The sequence below is a fragment of the Myxine glutinosa genome, chromosome 6 (genome assembly GCF_964187855.1).
Source record: "Myxine glutinosa chromosome 6, kmMyxGlut1.1, whole genome shotgun sequence".
In the NCBI taxonomy this organism is placed as follows: domain Eukaryota; kingdom Metazoa; phylum Chordata; class Myxini; order Myxiniformes; family Myxinidae; genus Myxine; species Myxine glutinosa.
Window position 1 is genome coordinate 74,225,067 of NC_136266.1, and position 17,631 is coordinate 74,242,697.

General features: G+C 47.0%; 1 protein-coding gene across 1 annotated transcript in view; it reads right to left on the reverse strand.

Moving 5' to 3' along the window:
* LOC137429979 (histone-lysine N-methyltransferase 2C) overlaps window positions 1-16,143 on the reverse strand; it is a 304,487-nt gene extending 288,344 nt beyond the window's left edge. Inside the window, exon 1 of the mRNA XM_068120407.2 lies at window positions 15,333-16,143. The gene's annotated coding sequence lies outside the window, so the exon portion shown is untranslated. The remainder of the gene's footprint in view (window positions 1-15,332) is intronic.
* Between the last annotated feature and the right edge of the window lie 1,488 nt (window positions 16,144-17,631).

Below are 17,631 nucleotides of genomic sequence, written 5' to 3' on the forward strand. Positions count from 1 at the left end.
CCATTCCTCATCCCTCAGATCGGCAGTCTGCAGCCTCCTCACTCTCTGCAGACCTGGACAAAATCACAGACTGGTCAATCAAGTGGAACATGTCTTTCAATCCTGACAAATCTCACACTCTTACAATGTCTCTCCGAAAGGACCGACTGGACAACCCTCCCATCTACTTTCTCAACAATCCTCTCCAAGAAGTTCTGTCGCTCAAGCTTTTGGGTCTCACTATCTGCCATGATCTTTCTTGGGAAAACCACATTTCCAAGCTGGCCTCCAAAGCCAGTCGCCGACTGGGCATCCTCCGTCGTGCGAAGTCCTTCCTTGGCACAACTGAGCTCCTCACCACATACAAGGCTTTCATCCGCAGCTCAATGGAATACTGTTCCCCCCTCTGGGCTGGTGCTCCTGCCTCACACCTTGCTCGGCTTCACGCTGTTGAGGCCAAAGCTTTCAGAATCATTGGAATCTCCTGCAATGTAGTCAACGCCGAGGGCCTTTCACTCACTCACCGCAGGCAGGTTGGTGGTCTTTCTGTCTTCTACCGACTCCTCTCCGGCCTTGCTCCCCCAGCTCTCTCTGTGCTCTGTCCCCCCAATATTCCTTCAGGTCGCACAAGATCTGCCTGCAACCCTCTTATGGTTAAACTGCCAAAGTCTAGGCTCTCTGCTCACCTTCACTCTTTCATTCCCCTTTTCTCCCGCCTCTGGAACAAACTCCCCCACTCCCTTCAATCCCACTCCTCCCTCCAGGTCTTTAAAACAGCTGTTCACCACCATCTCTTATCTTCCCCCATCGAAAACCTTGATCTTTTCTACCCCCGGTAATTCACCCCAGAGTCCTTGCAGTGTTCATATGTTTTAATCCTCTCCCACCTCCCCCCAAGTCCTCCCGATGTCCCTGCTCTCAAATGTTGTGTTTGTGTCCTTCCCCCTCTCTTTTGTGTCCTTCCCCCTCTCTCCCCATCTTGTCTACCGCTCCCCTTGTTTTTTGTGTTTTGTGTGTCGGTTTGTCTTTTTGTGTGATTAATGTTAGCTCTTTCACGAGCCTCGATCTTGTATACAAAAAAAAAAAAAAAAAATTAATGTAGAAGGAAGTAGAGGACGGGGAAGACCGAGAAAGACTTGGCTAAAGATGGTGGAAGAAGAAATGCGGGCAAGGGGGTTAACAAGGAGAGATGCAGAAAATAGGGCAAAATGGAGAAGATTGTCATGGGGACCGCAAGGCTAACCCCCGCTCTAGCAGGGAAAATTGCCTTAAAATGCATGTTGTACTCTGTGTAAATGTGTACATTGTGAAATGCAAAGACATTGTGTACATAACCCGGTGTGTACCCCGGTTTAGAATAGGTACACCGTATCCCTGCGTGTTGAAAGAGGTGACTAAAAGGGTTGGCATCAGGAAGGGCATCCGGCCATAACAACATTGCCTCAAAAAGAGAACCATGACAATTACAACTACATATGGGCAGGGTACAGCCCGAAGTACCCTGTGGGCGACCCCACTCCCTCTCGTCAAAACTGAAGGTGGGGAACCAGATCGAAGCAAGGGTGGAAATCACTCCATTTATGATGACGAAACGTCTGATGCCCGACATGGAGATCGGTTGCTGAGGTTTGGGACATGGAATGTAGGGACAATGACAGGGAGATCAGGAGATGTTGTGGAAGTATTGGTCAGAAGAAGAGTGGACATATGTTGTGTGCAGGAGACGAGATGGAAGGGAAGTGGTGTGAGAATGGTGAAGGGTAGGCAGGGACAGAAATACAAGTTTGTGTGGCAAGGGTGCCCAGAAGGCGTGAATGGTGTTGGTGTCCTTTTTTCTGAGGAGTTTGTAGACAGTGTGGTGAGTGTGACTAGAGTGAGTGAAAGGTTGATGATGGTGAAAATGATGATTGGAAAGCTCTTGGTGAACGTCATCTCGGGATATGCTCCGCAGCTTGGTCGGAGCGATGAAGAGAAGGACAAGTTCTGGTGTGCGATAGAGAAGCTGATGGAAAACGTGAAAGATGAGGAAGTTGTTGTGGTAGGAGGAGACCTAAATGGACATGTGGGAAGGAGTATGGATGGTTTTGAGGGTTTTTTTTTTGTTTTTTTTGTATACAGAATCGAGGCTCGTGAAAGAGCTAACATTTATCACACAAACAAATCAAACAGACAAACAAAATATATAAAAAGAGGGAGCGGTAGACAAGATGGGGAGAGAAGGGGAAGCACACAAACAACAAGTTAATGGGGGTTACGGATATGGTGCGAGAAATGGAGAAGGTGAAAGGATTTTGGAGTTTGCTGATGGAGCTGATTTTTTGATTTGTAATACTCAGTTCCAGAAAGAGGATAATAAGCTTGGTACATACACGTCAGGTGGGTCGACGACAACCGTTGACTACCTGCTGGTGCGAAGGCGAGATAGGGGGCACCTCCGGGACACAAAGGTGATCCCGGGGGAGGAGGCTGTTTCACAGCACCACATGGTTGTCTGCGACATAAGGGTGAAAGGTGCGAGGAGAGCTAGGCGGGTGAAGTACCAACCGAGAATGAAGGTGTGGAGGTTGAAAGAGGTGACAGTGAGGGAGGCATTAAAAGAGAGGCTGAGTGTGGTAGAGGATGATGTGGTTGAGCTTGAAAGTGGTTGGATGTCAATGAAAGATAGTCTGTTGGGAGCCGTTGGTGAGGTATGTGGATGGACAAAAGGACCACCGAGGTACTCGGAAACATGGTCGTGGGATGATGAAGTTGGAAAGAAGATGGACGAGAAGAGGAAGAAGTTCAAGTAGTGGCAGAAAGCCAAGGGTATGGGGGCAGAAAAGGCAGAGCATGAAAGTTATAAGGCAGCCAAGAAGGCTGCAAAGAAAGAGGTAGCAAAGGCACAGGAGGCACGTCGGAAAATGTTCGGAGAACGCTTGGATTTGGAAGAGGGTCAGAGAGCGGTATTCAGGATTGCAAAGCAGATAGCGAAAGAGAGGTGTGATGTGAAGGGGGAAGGATGACGTGGGAAAAATCGTGGTGGACCCAGATGGAACTAGAACGCCACTCAGTAGAGCGCATGCTCCCGCCGTGGGTCAAGTTGGAATAGTACGATTTCACAAACGTTTGAGGGAGTAGTTCAGTGACAACACAAGACAAGACAACACAAGACAGACACTGCACAGATATATATTTAGAATATATAGAAGATAACGTTTAAAAAAAACAAGGCAATTTCACTTACATTTACGGATTCAGCGTTCAATTCTATATAAATGAGTGCATTTTGAGGCATGTGTAACTTCAAATAAAATTGTAAGCCAGTAAAAACGTTCGTTTCATTCCTTCGGGATACAACATGTAAAACTGGCCCAAACGTCAAAACAAAACTCGCTCATTTTAAGTCGTACAAGCTAATGCGACCACTCATTCTTCTGGGAAGAATCCCGTGCACATGTTTGTCACAATTATAACTCACCTAAGTCTTTATAAGATCATCAAATACTGACACCGCGATTGACATTCGCCGAGGTAAATGTAATGTTGATATCTCTTCTGAGGTTTAAAAAAAAAAAAAAATTTTTTTTAAAGCATTATACGTATCAAACGATACATTTTATGAAACGGGGAAACCGAATACACACTTTGGTGGTTTTAAAATGACAGAATATGTCTTTATTAGAAAAGAAAAAAAAGAACCTTGAAGACGACGCTGCTAACAAAATACACTGCTCTAACGCATAACCACGAGTTTAAACTACATTGACAACAAATATGAAAACTATTTTCATATCACAATGTTAAATATAGAATATATAGAAGACAATGTTTTTTTTAAATGAACCTTTTTTCTTCCAATGGTAAAAAATACTTCAAAAAATTCCTGGATCCGGATAATATCCTGAGCTTCACCAAAAACTAATCAATTCTTCCTTATCCCAAGGGCAATCATCCCACCAACTTTCATCCAAATCCGTTCAGAACTTTTCCAGATATCTTGTTCACAAACAAACGAACAAACAAACGAACACACACACGCACACACGCACGCACACACTGACACGATCGAATGCATTACTCCCTGGCGGGAGTAATTAAAGGAAGATGGAAGAGATATATGGAAATACTGTTGAATGCAGAGAATGAATGGGATGGCAACATAAAGAGTAACCCAGTTTTAGGACCGGCAGAGAAGATAACCGAGAAGGAAGTTGAGGAAGCGATAAAAGCAATGAAGAGTAGAAAAACGGGAGGGCCAACGGGAGTTGTGGGAGATATGTTGAAGGCAGCGGGAAACTGGGGTGTGAGGAGGATGACAGAGATCTGCAATCTGGTGGTGAAAGAAGGCCGCATTCCAGTGGATTGGGAACTGAGGACCCTCGTCCCTCTATACAAGGCGAAAGGTGACCCTCTGGACTGTGGCTCGTATCGAGTGATAAAGTTATTGGAGCATGGAATGAAGGTATTGGAAAGGGTGTTGGAGAGGAGGATAAGGAAGAAAGTGAAGATCGACGAAATGCAGTTTGGATTTATGCCAGGAAGAGGAACGACAGACGCGCTTTTTATTGTGAGGCAGTTGCAGGAGAAGTACATGGAGAAGAGGAAGAAGTTGTTTCTTGGGTTTGTTGATCTGGAGAAAGCATTCGATAGGGTTCCTCGTGAAGTAGTGACATGGGCATTGAGGAAGTTAGGAGTGGAGGAATGGTTGATCAGAGTAGTGATGGCAATGTACAAAAGAGCGCACACAGCTGTAAGGACGAAGGACGGGAACAGTGGTGAGTTTGAGGTGAAGTTAGGAGTGTATCAGCGGTCGGTACTAAGTCCACTACTATTTGTAGCTGTGATGGAGGTGCTGGCTCATTACGTAAAGGAGGGTTTACCGTGGGAGTTGTTGTATGCAGATGATCTGGTGTTGATTGCAGAAAGTATGGATGGACTGAAGGAGAAGATGAACAAGTGGAAGGAATGTATGGAGACAAAAGGTCTGAAGGTGAATATCGGAAAAACGAAGGTGATGTGGCAAGTGGTAAAGCATGTGGTGAGGTGGAAAGAACTGGGAAGTGGCCGTGTGCTGTGTGCAGGAAAGGTGTCGGAGTGAATTCCATTCAATGTACAATGTGCGCTGAGTGGGTTCATCAAAAATGTCGTGGTTTGAGAGGGTCATTAACCAGTGTGGCAGCTACATTCAAGTGTAAGGTGCGCACAGAGGGAGCTGCAGATGGAGGAAATGTTGAGTTGGATCTTGGAGATGGTGTGAAGCTGGAAGGTGTGAAAACATTTTGTTACCATGGGGACATGCTGAATGGAGAAGGTGGATCAAACTCGGCAACGGTTGCTAGAGTGATATGTGCATCGAAGAAGTTTCGGGAACTGAGTGGCGTGCTGACGAGGAGGGGAGTGTCGTTGAAGCTGAAGGGAAAGGTGCATGTGTGAGACCTGCATCACACCTGCATGTGTGAGAAGTGTTAAGATTTATGGGAGCGAGACATGGGTAATGAATGTAGAGCAGCAACGAAGGCTGGAAAGGGTGGAAATGTGAATGGTTCGGTGGATGTGTGGAGTATCATTGAGAGAGAGGAAGACAAATGATGAATTGCAAAAGATGATGGGAATAGAGCCTGTGATGGATGCTGTGAAGAGAAACGGTTTGAGATGGTTTGGTCATGTGTTGAGGAAGTATGAAAGTGACTAGTTGAGAAGAGTGATGGAAATGAATGTAGAAGGAAATAGAAGACGGGGAAGACCGAGAAAGACTTGCCTAAAGATGGTCGTAGAAGAAATGCAGGCAAGGGGGTTAAAAAAGGGGAGATGCAGAAAATAGAACAAAATGGAGAAGATTGCCATGGGGACCACAAGGCTAAACCCCGCTCTTGCAGGGAAAATGGCCTTTAAATGCCTGTTGTTGTTGTTGTTGTTGTTGTTGTTGTAGTATATCATCGCTCACATGGTCTGGCACCATATTAGATCAAAAAAAAAAAAGAAACGTTCAAAAAATAGAACAGTTGGCTCACATCAAGTTGACTGCGCAGGGTAAGTATTCTATGAATACCATCTAGTTTATAGATGATTGAGGTTCGTAGAAGAGTTAACAGATTGGAAGATAACAAAATAAAAAGGGGAAAACACCAACAGCAGAGTAGAGGTGAGAGTGAGAATGAGAATGAGATGAATGGGAGGGGAAAAAAAGAACGCAATGGCGTGAACAAGCTGCACACAAGCTGAATGAAACACAGCAGCAAGAGGAAGACAACTAACAAACTAAAAAAAATGGTGAGGGAGAGGGGGATAAATCACAATACAACCTGGAAAAAGAGAGTGCTTGGGAATGGGGTCATTTGGGGTAAAAGAGGTCATGAGTATAGTTGGGGGATGACCTGCGGTAGTGGTAAACAACTGTCTTGAAGCCCTGGGAAGAATATTCTATATTATAAAAGTAGCCATGTCTGTCTGTCTGCTTCTCATGTTATAACTTAAAAACGGATTTCAATAAATCCAACTACGGTGGATTCGGGTAACTCCCAGGAGTGTTTGTGATACAAAAAAAACGTTCCCCCCCCCCCCCCCAGGAAATGAATCCTTTTTTTTTTATTTCTTCCCACATCGATTAGCCATCACAGCAAAGATTGGTATTTCCGTCAGCAAATCGATGAGCCTTATATTCTAATAGGACTGAAAAGACGGGGCAAGTTGGTTCGACATAAACTTCATTCAGAGTTACAATGATTTCCTCAAAACTCGGTTAAAGACCAAGCATTTGTATTGTACTCCGTTATCACTTTTGCATTCACATCACGAGAGGGGCCAAACGTGTTTGGATAAAAACACTTTGATTCTCAGACCACACAATATTTATATATGTTGGAACGTACACCAGTCCAAGCTTCACAGTTTTGGCCACTGGTATAACATAATCACCCACATCTCTAATAAAACGCTGATCACCTTCATTGAGCATATACAGTAATGTATAATCTTACCGGGATTCGAGCAATTCTGATTTTCTGGGCGCACCTTAACCGGGGCTACGCTGCTGCTGCAGTGACCCTCTTTCATGGTGGTTATAAACATACAGTTATTGTGGAATTTGGCCAGGATATCAGCCCAAAGGCCTACACTTCAAAATCATGGAATCTTCAATCAGGCGATAGGACTGGAAAAATTCAACTGTGGTCGAGGATGAACAAACATTTACCATTGGCATCAGCCTCCTTATGTCGTACTTCGTTCCCCCTTTATTGTTTGAGACTATTGGTTGTTTGTGGGGCAAAGGAACTGTATCCAAGTACGATCTATTCAGGAATACGCCAGGTGCTCCATGGGAAACAAAACTCAAACGTATCGGACTTCTGCTAAGTTGCGGATTTCCCACTTTTTTGTGTCAAGATGAATTATTTTTCCTGCTGACACCACGATGGCTTCCAGGGCTTCTTTGACGGCAGTTTGATTTTACCTTAAATAAGGGTACATTGCATCATTGTGATACAGTCACAATTGCTAACTCGTCGAGATAAAAACAAAAAGTTTCACCTTTTCAACGCAAATCTCAAGTTTGTAACAGGTCTCAGGAGATGATGGGAGGGTGTCGGGAAGTGGAAGTGAGGGTGGGGATTGTTCACCAGGTGCCCATGAACCCACTGAAAGTTACGTTTCATTCATTAAATATCACTTAGCGACGACATAGCAAATATTTACAAATGGCAGATGCTAGTTGTTTGAACTTATAGAATGGTGAATAAAAACCTTAAATAACCAGAAGTTAAACTTGGGAAACTTGACTACAACCAATCGTAGTTATATATATATATATATATATATATATATATATATATATATATATATATAACTACGTTATATATACTATAATATATATATATATATAAGTTTTATATATATATATTATATATATATATATATATATATATATATATATATATATATATATATATATATATATATATATATATATATATGTTTCGATATGTAAAAAAAAAACAGCTTCAGCTTGTGGGGGACTGAGGCACCTGCCCGCTCACTTCACCCTTCCCTGGCTGAACTATGGCTGTCAGGCTCTACTACCTAGGTGACTCCACCCCTCCCCCACCTCAACCCCAGCCCCAAATCCCCAATCCACCTCTGATTAGGTAGCAAACAATTTTCTAGTTCCCAGTGGTATTGCTTAATGAAATATCACCTAAATCACAACCTTGACAGTTACTCATTATTTTCACAATATGGTTACAAGAGACCACATTAGGAAGGCTCGCAATAAGGTTGAATAAAAATATTATTAAAAAAAATAAACTGTATTATAACTATATGTATTATAACACTGCTGTATTAAAAATAAAAATAAAAAACGTGCACGGTTTACCACATATGGGTGTGTGCAGTGTTCAAACGCCGCCTCAGCAAAAAAAGTTTTTGTACAAAGCCCGAAGTTAACCAGTTAACCACGAAGTTAACCAGTTAGCCAGGAAGTTAACCACGAAGTTAACCACGAAGTTAACCAAATAAAAATAAAAATTAAAAACGTGCACGGTTTACCACATATGGGTGTGTGCAGTGTTCAAACGCTGCCTCAGCAAAAAAATACTTTTTGTACAAAGCCCGAAGTTAATCAGTTAACCACGAAGTTAACCACGAAGTTAACCAAATAAAAATAAAAATAAAAAACGTGCACGGTTTACCACATATGGGTGTGTGCAGTGTTCAAACGCCGCCTCAGCAAAAAAATAGTTTTTGTACAAAGCCCGAAGTTAACCACGTTTCCTACACACGGGCAAGGTGAACACAATGCCACAAAGCAGGCACAGGTGGACACTTTTTCCTCACCAGCAAACTGAACACTCTTCCGTGACAGTAAACTGGGGCCGAGTCGATTTTTCAAAGTTTGTGTGCCACTGTAGAATGAAAAACTGTATTCTCTATTTGAGTGAATAAAATGAATCCTCCCTCTCCCCTCGCCCCCCCCCCCCCCCACTTCCCCCCCCCCACACCACCTCACCTCCCTCAACCGCATCATGCTAATAGGACCTGGGGATGCTTTCAAATTACCTGTCATCCAAAAAGGTTGTGATAAACGTGGTTGCCTTAAGATCGACATAATATTATCAGGCATAGGCCTGGCATTTCATCACCGTAGCCAAATCCTGCCTGCACTACCTGAGCCGTCCCGTCCGACAAGGCAGACGTCGATGTATCTGGAAAGCATGCTCTCGATTCGGGTTTCCTAACGAACGGTTTGAGTTCCAGTCGTTTCCACAAAAAGGCAGATTATAACGCAATTTACAGATAGTAAAAACCACGGCATCATGTATAATGCATCGTCTGAGGCATACAGCTGCCACTGTGTGCTTTGTGGGATCGGATTAGGAAGCGCAACGCGAGGAGGCTGCGGTGGGGAAAGGATGCACAAGACCTTTCAGGCTCAACTTCAAAAAACAAAATGTACGTTTGCGCTCGTCCTCAACCTAACTGCCACAAGCGTCGTCAAGTCACATGACCGTGTCCACAAGACTTTTAAAAACGAAATATTTACTTTTAAATATGGTGTTTGTTCGGGATGAGAGTGAGGGCCACCGGATCAGCCGGACGATGGAGTGCATCAAAAATGTCTGACCAACGAGAGAAAGTAATGCGTGTTCCCCTTGTAATGGCGGTACGGAAGGATACAGTTCAGCATTTTGTGTATCGATAAACACACCTTGAGTGGGGACCAACTTCAGCACGCACCACACCCCACTGAGCACAACCACCTTTACAATGCACCAGACCTCCAGGCTGAACACAACCACCTTTACAATGCACCAGACCTCCAGGCTAAACACAACCACCTTCACAATGCACCAGACCTCCAGGCTAAACACAACCACCTTTACAATGCACCAGACCTCCAGGCTGAACACAACCACCTTTACAATGCACCAGACCTCCAGGGTAAACACAACCACCTTTACAATGCACCAGACCTCCAGGGTAAACACAACCACCTTTACAATGCCCAACACCTTCATGCTGAACACAACCATGTTTTCCATGCACCACCCCACACTGAACACAACCACCTTTACAATGCACCAGACCTCCAGGCTGAACACAACCACCTTTACAATGCACCAGACCTCCAGGGTAAACACAACCACCTTTACAATGTACCAGACCTCCAGGCTAAACACAACCACCTTTACAATGCACCAGACCTCCAGGCTGAACACAACCACCTTTACAATGCACCACACCTCCAGGCTAAACACAACCACCTTTACAATGTACCAGACCTCCAGGCTAAACACAACCACCTTTACAATGTACCACACCTCCAGGCTAAACACAACCACCTTTACAATGCACCAGACCTCCAGGCTAAACACAACCACCTTTACAATGCACCAGACCTCCAGGCTGAACACAACCACCTTTCCAATGCACCAGACCTCCAGGCTGAACACAACCACCTTTACAATGTACCACACCTCCAGGCTAAACACAACCACCTTTACAATGCACCAGACCTCCAGGCTAAACACAACCACCTTTACAATGCACCAGACCTCCAGGCTGAACACAACCACCTTTACAATGCACCAGACCTCCAGGGTAAACACAACCACCTTTACAATGCACCAGACCTCCAGGGTAAACACAACCACCTTTACAATGCACCACACCTCCAGGCTGAACACAACCACCTTTACAATGTACCACACCTCCAGGCTAAACACAACCACCTTTACAATGCACCAGACCTCCAGGCTAAACACAACCACCTTTACAATGCACCACACCTCCAGGCTGAACACAACCACCTTTACAATGTACCACACCTCCAGGCTAAACACAACCACCTTTACAATGCACCAGACCTCCAGGCTAAACACAACCACCTTTACAATGCACCAGACCTCCAGGCTGAACACAACCACCTTTACAATGCACCAGACCTCCAGGCTAAACACAACCACCTTCACAATGCACCAGACCTCCAGGCTAAACACAACCACCTTTACAATGCACCAGACCTCCAGGCTGAACACAACCACCTTTACAATGCACCAGACCTCCAGGGTAAACACAACCACCTTTACAATGCACCAGACCTCCAGGGTAAACACAACCACCTTTACAATGCCCCACACCTTCATGCTGAACACAACCATGTTTTCCATGCACCACCCCACACTGAACACAACCACCTTTACAATGCACCAGACCTCCAGGCTGAACACAACCACCTTTACAATGCACCAGACCTCCAGGGTAAACACAACCACCTTTACAATGCCCCACACCTTCATGCTGAACACAACCATGTTTTCCATGCACCACCCCACACTGAACACAACCACCTTTACAATGCACCAGACCTCCAGGCTAAACACCACCACCTTTACAATGCACCAGACCTCCAGGGTAAACACAACCACCTTTACAATGCACCATACCTCCAGGCTAAACACAACCACCTTTACAATGCACCACACCTCCAGGCTAAACACCACCACCTTTACAATGCACCAGACCTCCAGGCTAAGCACAACCACCTTTACAATGCAACAGACCTCCACTATGAAAACCACCACCTTTACAATGCACTGGACCTCCAGGCTGAACACAACCACCTTTACAATGCACCAGACCTCCAGGCTAAACACAACCACCTTCACAATGCACCAGACCTCCAGGCTAAACACAACCACCTTTACAATGCACCACACCTCCAGGCTAAACACCACCACCTTTACAATGCACCAGACCTCCAGGCTAAACACAACCACCTTTACAATGCACCAGACCTCCACTACGAACACAACCACCTTTACAATGTACCAGACCTCCAGGCTGAACACAACCACCTTTACAATGCACCAGACCTCCAGGCTGAACACAACCAACTTTACACTGCACCAGACCTCCAGGCTGAACACAACCAACCACCTGGAGCACACACCACACCGAATCCAACCACCTGGAGCACACACCACACTGAATCCAACCACCTGGAGCACACACCACACTGAATCCAACCACCTACAGCACACACCACACCTCCAGGCTAAACACTACCACCTTTACAATGCACCAGACCTCCACTATGAACACAACCACCTTTACAATGTACCAGACCTCCAGGCTGAACACAACCACCTTTACAATGTACCAGACCTCCACTATGAACACAACCACCTTTACAATGCACCAGACCTCCAGGCTGAACACAACCAACCACCTGGAGCACACACCACACCGAATCCAACCACCTGGAGCACACACCACACTGAATCCAACCACCTGGAGCACACACCACACTGAATCCAACCACCTGGAGCACACACCACACTGAATCCAACCACCTACAGCACACACCACCCCTCCAGGCTCAACCCAATCACCTTCAGCAAACACCAACAAGTCATAATATCCGGCCAGAAAATAACCACCTTCAGCATCTACCGCCCAATCTCCAGCCAAAACCTAACAAACCTAACCACCTTAAGCATGTAAAACCTGCAAGGCAATATCTCACCACCTTTAGCACACATCACCTCAAACTCCATGCTAGGCCGAACAACGTCGAGCAAACACCCTTCCTGGTTGAACCATAGTACCATAAAACCATTGTGATCACCAGCTGAACCCGACCATCTTTCATAAGCAACAATCTTGTAGACCGAACCAGACTACCTTAGGTACACATCATCCCTCCAGGCCTAACTTAACCACGTTTCCTACACACGATCCACGCACCTCGTTGTCCCTCCTGCCCGAAGTTAACCACGTTTCCTACACACGATCCACACACCTAATCGTCCCTCCAGGCCTAACTTAACCACGTTTCCTACACACGATCCACACACCTCGTTGTCCCTCCTGCCCGAAGTTAACCACATTTCCGACACACGAGCCACACACCTCATCGTTCCTCCTGCCCTAAGTTAACCACGTTTTCTACACACGATCCACACACCTCATCGTCCCTCCTGCCCGAAGTTAACCACATTTCCGACACACGATCCACACACCTCATCGTCCCTCCTGCCCTAAGTTAACCACGTTTTCTACACACGATCCACAGACCTCATCGTCCCTCCCGCCCGAAGTTAACCACGTTTCCTACACACGATCCACGATCCACACACCGCATCGTCCCTCCTGCCCGAAGTTAACCACGTTTCCTATACACGATCCACACACCTCATCGTCCCTCCTGCCAGAAGTTAACCACGTTTCCTATACACGACCCACACACCTCATTGTGATTGTCCCTCCTGACCGAGGTTAACCACGTTTTCTACACACGATCCACACACCTCATTGTCCCTCCTGCCCGAAGTTAACCACGTTTTCTACACACGATCCACACACCTCATTGTCCCTCCTGCCCGAGGTTAACCACGTTTTCTACACACTATCCACACACCTCATTGTTCCTCCTGCCCGAAATTAACCACGTTTCCTATACACAATCCACACACCTCATTTTCCCTCCTGCCCGAGGTTAACCACGTTTCGTATACACAATCCACACACCTCATTATACCTCCTGCCCGAAATTAACCACGTTTCCTATACACAATCCACACACCTCATTGTCACTCCTGCCCGAAGTTAACCACGTTTCGTATACACGATCCACGATCCACACACCTCATTATCCCTCCTGCCCGAGGTTAACCACGTTTCCTACACACGATCCACGATCCACACACCTCATTATCCCTCCTGCCCGAAATTAACCACGTTTTTTGTTTTGTTTTTTTTAACACACGATCCACACACCTCATCGTCCCTCCCGCCCGAAGTTAACCACGTTTCCTTCACACGATCCACGTCCCTCATCGCCCCTCCCGCCCGAAGTTAACCACGTTTCCTTCACACGATCCGGATCCACGCACCTCATCGTCCCTCCCGCCCGAAGTTAGCCACGTTTTCTATACACGATCCACGCACCTCATCGTCCCTCCCGCCCGAAGTTAACCACGTTTTCTACACACGATCCACCAACCTCATTGTCCCCTCTCGTCATAACTTAACCACGTTTCCTTCACACGAACCACGCACCTAATCGTCCCCCCCGCCCGAAGTTAACCACGTTTTCTACACACGAGCCACGCACCTCATCGTCCCTCCCGCCCGAAATTAACCACGTTGTTTTGTTGGTTGTTTTTTTTACACACGATCCACGCACCTCATCGTCCCTCCCGCCCGAAATTAACCACGTTGTTTTGTCGTTGTTTTTTTTACACACGATCCACGCACCTCATCGTCCCTCCCGCACGAAGTTAACCACGTTTTCGACACATGATCCACGCACCTCATCGTCCCTCTCGCCCGAAGTTAACCACGTTTTCTGCACACGAACCACGCACCTCATCGTCCCACCCGCCCGAAGTTAAGCACTTCTTTTTTTTTTTTTACACACGAACCACGCACCTCATCATCCCTCTCGCCCGACGTTAACCACGTTTTCTGCACACGATCCACGCACCTCATCGTCCCTCCCGCCCGAAGTTAAGCACTTCTTTTTTTTCTTTTTTTACACACGATGCAAGCACCTCATCGTCCCTCCCGGCCGAACCTTGCCCACCGTCAACGTACAAACATTACTTTTCCAGCACCACCTTTCACGCCCCCACCCGTCACTCTGAAACACCTCTTCACCACACTTTAAACAGAGTAACCTCATTCCCCATACCATGGTCTCTCCAACCCAATAACAAACAGCCCACGTTTACAATTCCACGTCCTAAAAGTTGAGCGAATCCGGTGATTATAGGAATTTTTCAACAACGATGCAGAAACTGATGGTAATTATGGAGTTTACAAACTGGTACAAATGTTAGGAAAAGTGTAAATAATACAAAAAATTAAAAGCCCCGCCCACCGTGGGGCCTCCATATGGGAGAGTGTGTGATTAGAAGTAGTCGAGCTGTCACGTGACCCATTACTAGCCTCCGTTTGCCCACTCGCCTGGAACACGACTCGCTCCTCAGAAGTGGGCCACGTCGCGTTTCCATGTGCACCGGTTCGGCCCGGATCCCGGGTCGGATCAATCGGAATGCTTCGAAATGGCAGTCCGCGGAGGCGAAACGAGGTTTGGGTGGTACAGGGTGAGCGAGCACCTCCAGCCAGTGGGTGCACGACCAGGCAGGGAAGGCAAATTGGCGCGGTCGACAGGGAGGGGTTCACGGTAGAGCGAACGGGACCTCCCCCACGCAGGGATCACCACGAAAACATTCCCACCATCTCGCAACCCCTTCTACCAAATCTCCACGATCACGTTGACCCGAGATGGACCCGTAGTGGGTAAAACTAAAAGCACTTTTCCCATATTTGTACCACTCAACCACCCAGAGCCTTCCGGACGACTCGCTTACCTCTCGTGTCGCTCCTAAGTGGGCAGCGCGCCCATGGCGCCCGGCACGGCCACCGGGCCGGCAGGCAGGGGCGCAGCCACCGCTTTCCCCAGCCGAGCCGAGCCGAGCCGGGCCGCCTTGGTCGAGTAGGAAGGAGGAGGCGAACAACGAGCACAAAAGCCGAGAAGGGTCGATCCGAGTTGCCCCGAGCCGAGGCGAGCGCACCGGCTCGGGAGAGTGGTAGAACGACCACCCCCGAGCCGATTAGATCCGATCCGAGACCCCCGAAGAGTAGACGAGGACCGGGCCGACTCGAGTCGCCCGGAGGGCAGTTCAGGATCGAGGAGACGCGCCACGGGCACCGACGCTGCAACAATGTGTCGGCGCCGCCACCGGCGGACGCGACGTTCGCCGAGTGTTAAGTTTAACCGCGACTTTCACTTGGACGCATGAGGCCGCTCGGGCTCGTCCACCTTCATGCTTCCTTCCCTCCCTGCTGCCCTCGTTCGTTGTGATGTTCCCGCTCACGCGACGCTTCACTTGGACGCTGTGGGAGGAGGGAATGCTTCTTCCCCTAAAGGGTTAACGCCGGCGCCGCGCTACAGGCCGGATTACGCTGCACGGCGCTGCCATGTTGGGGACGCGAGTCCCCTCGAAGCTGCCCGAGCGCTCTGTTCGCGCACCGGACGCTGCACCCGGTTCTGCGCACACCTCTGCGCACACCTTTGGATCCCCGTGACCGGACTGGCAGGGTGTATCTCACGCTTATCAAGGGCCTCCGAAACAAAATTACGCTTCGACTTGACCTCGCGTATCAATGCTGGGCGGTGGTGCGGTTCGCGGTTGTGACGAAGGATAAAGGTTATTAGAGAGGGTTCCACGGAAAACCCGGAGCCCGTTTCAGGTTGTTTTTTCTTCCCTCATCTTTTCGGGAATGGAGCGCAAAACACTCGGGGATTCGCCGGTCACGTGACCGCGGTTTTCCCAGCGTTGGACGCGATTGTAAATTCACCACAAACCGCTCACAAAGGGTCGTTTACTTTCCCCTCTCTCGCTGCGGAGCCCGATGCCCGACATTTATAGTACAACATTGTAACGTGTGCGGGAGGGGAGGGGGCGAGGGGGAGTGGTTCTTCACCCGGAATGTTTTGTGTTGTCCATGACACGGAAATAGATGCCTCATGGCGCCGTGCCATTGAAAGGTAAAACAAAGACGTACGACCGCACGAATCGTACTCGTACTCCTTGCGTTCATCAAAACGTGCATCACTGTGACGTCATATTGGTACAGGGTAACGAATCCGCAGGAGAAAATTACCAATCGACCAGTGTGTGAGCGAGTTAACGTTGATGATAACGTGACGCCGACTAAAGGGATTCCTGGTAACCCGTGGAAGGTTTTCGACCACGGCGGGAATTTGCGCGCTCGTCCACCATTGTCGAGCGAGGAAACACCGTAGGCTTCAGCCGCGGCCTAGTGGGCCTAAATTGCGAACTTTACGTATCGATATTTGGAATTATTAACTAATCTTATTAATACTTCGACAACGATAGTTTTTGGGGGGTTTTTCTTCGTGCATCCCAACAATGCATTTTATTTTTCATGTCTCGGTGAACTGAACCATTGTGAATCTTATAATTATATACCAGACCTCACGTTCATGAGGCTGAGGCGTTCAAATAAAGGACTGTTAGTTACCTTACTTATCAGTCGCAATTATTATTTATTAAACGAAACTAAAAATTATTAGTCAGCATTGTGGAGCTTCGCTGCAGTGCTTGGTACGATCATTCCGTTCTCCTTTAAAAAAAAAAAACTCCATTGATCATGTGTTTACACATTTATACGTCTTTCCACAACTGACGTATCAACGTTAGAGATCTCACAAACCGAAAAGCTTCCATTTCCCCTTCGCGATTCTCAACAGCAAACATTAAAAACACTTTGGCAATTTCATTAAAGAATTTCGAGTGCGTGGTGTATATAGATTCGAGTAGGTTTGAAAAAGACGAGGAAGAAGACGTGGACGTGTATAAACTAACATTTATACGTCTTTCCACAACTGACGTATCAACGTTAGAGATCTCACAAACCGAAAAGCTTCCATTTCCCCTTCGCGATTCTCAACAGCAAACATTAAAAACACTTTGGCAATTTCATTAAAGAATTTCGAGTGCGTGGTGTATATAGATTCGAGTAGGTTTGAAAAAGACGAGGAAGAAGACGTGGACGTGTATAAACTAACATTTATACGTCTTTCCACAACTGACGTATCAACGTTAGAGATCTCACAAACCGAAAAGCTTCCATTTTCCCTTC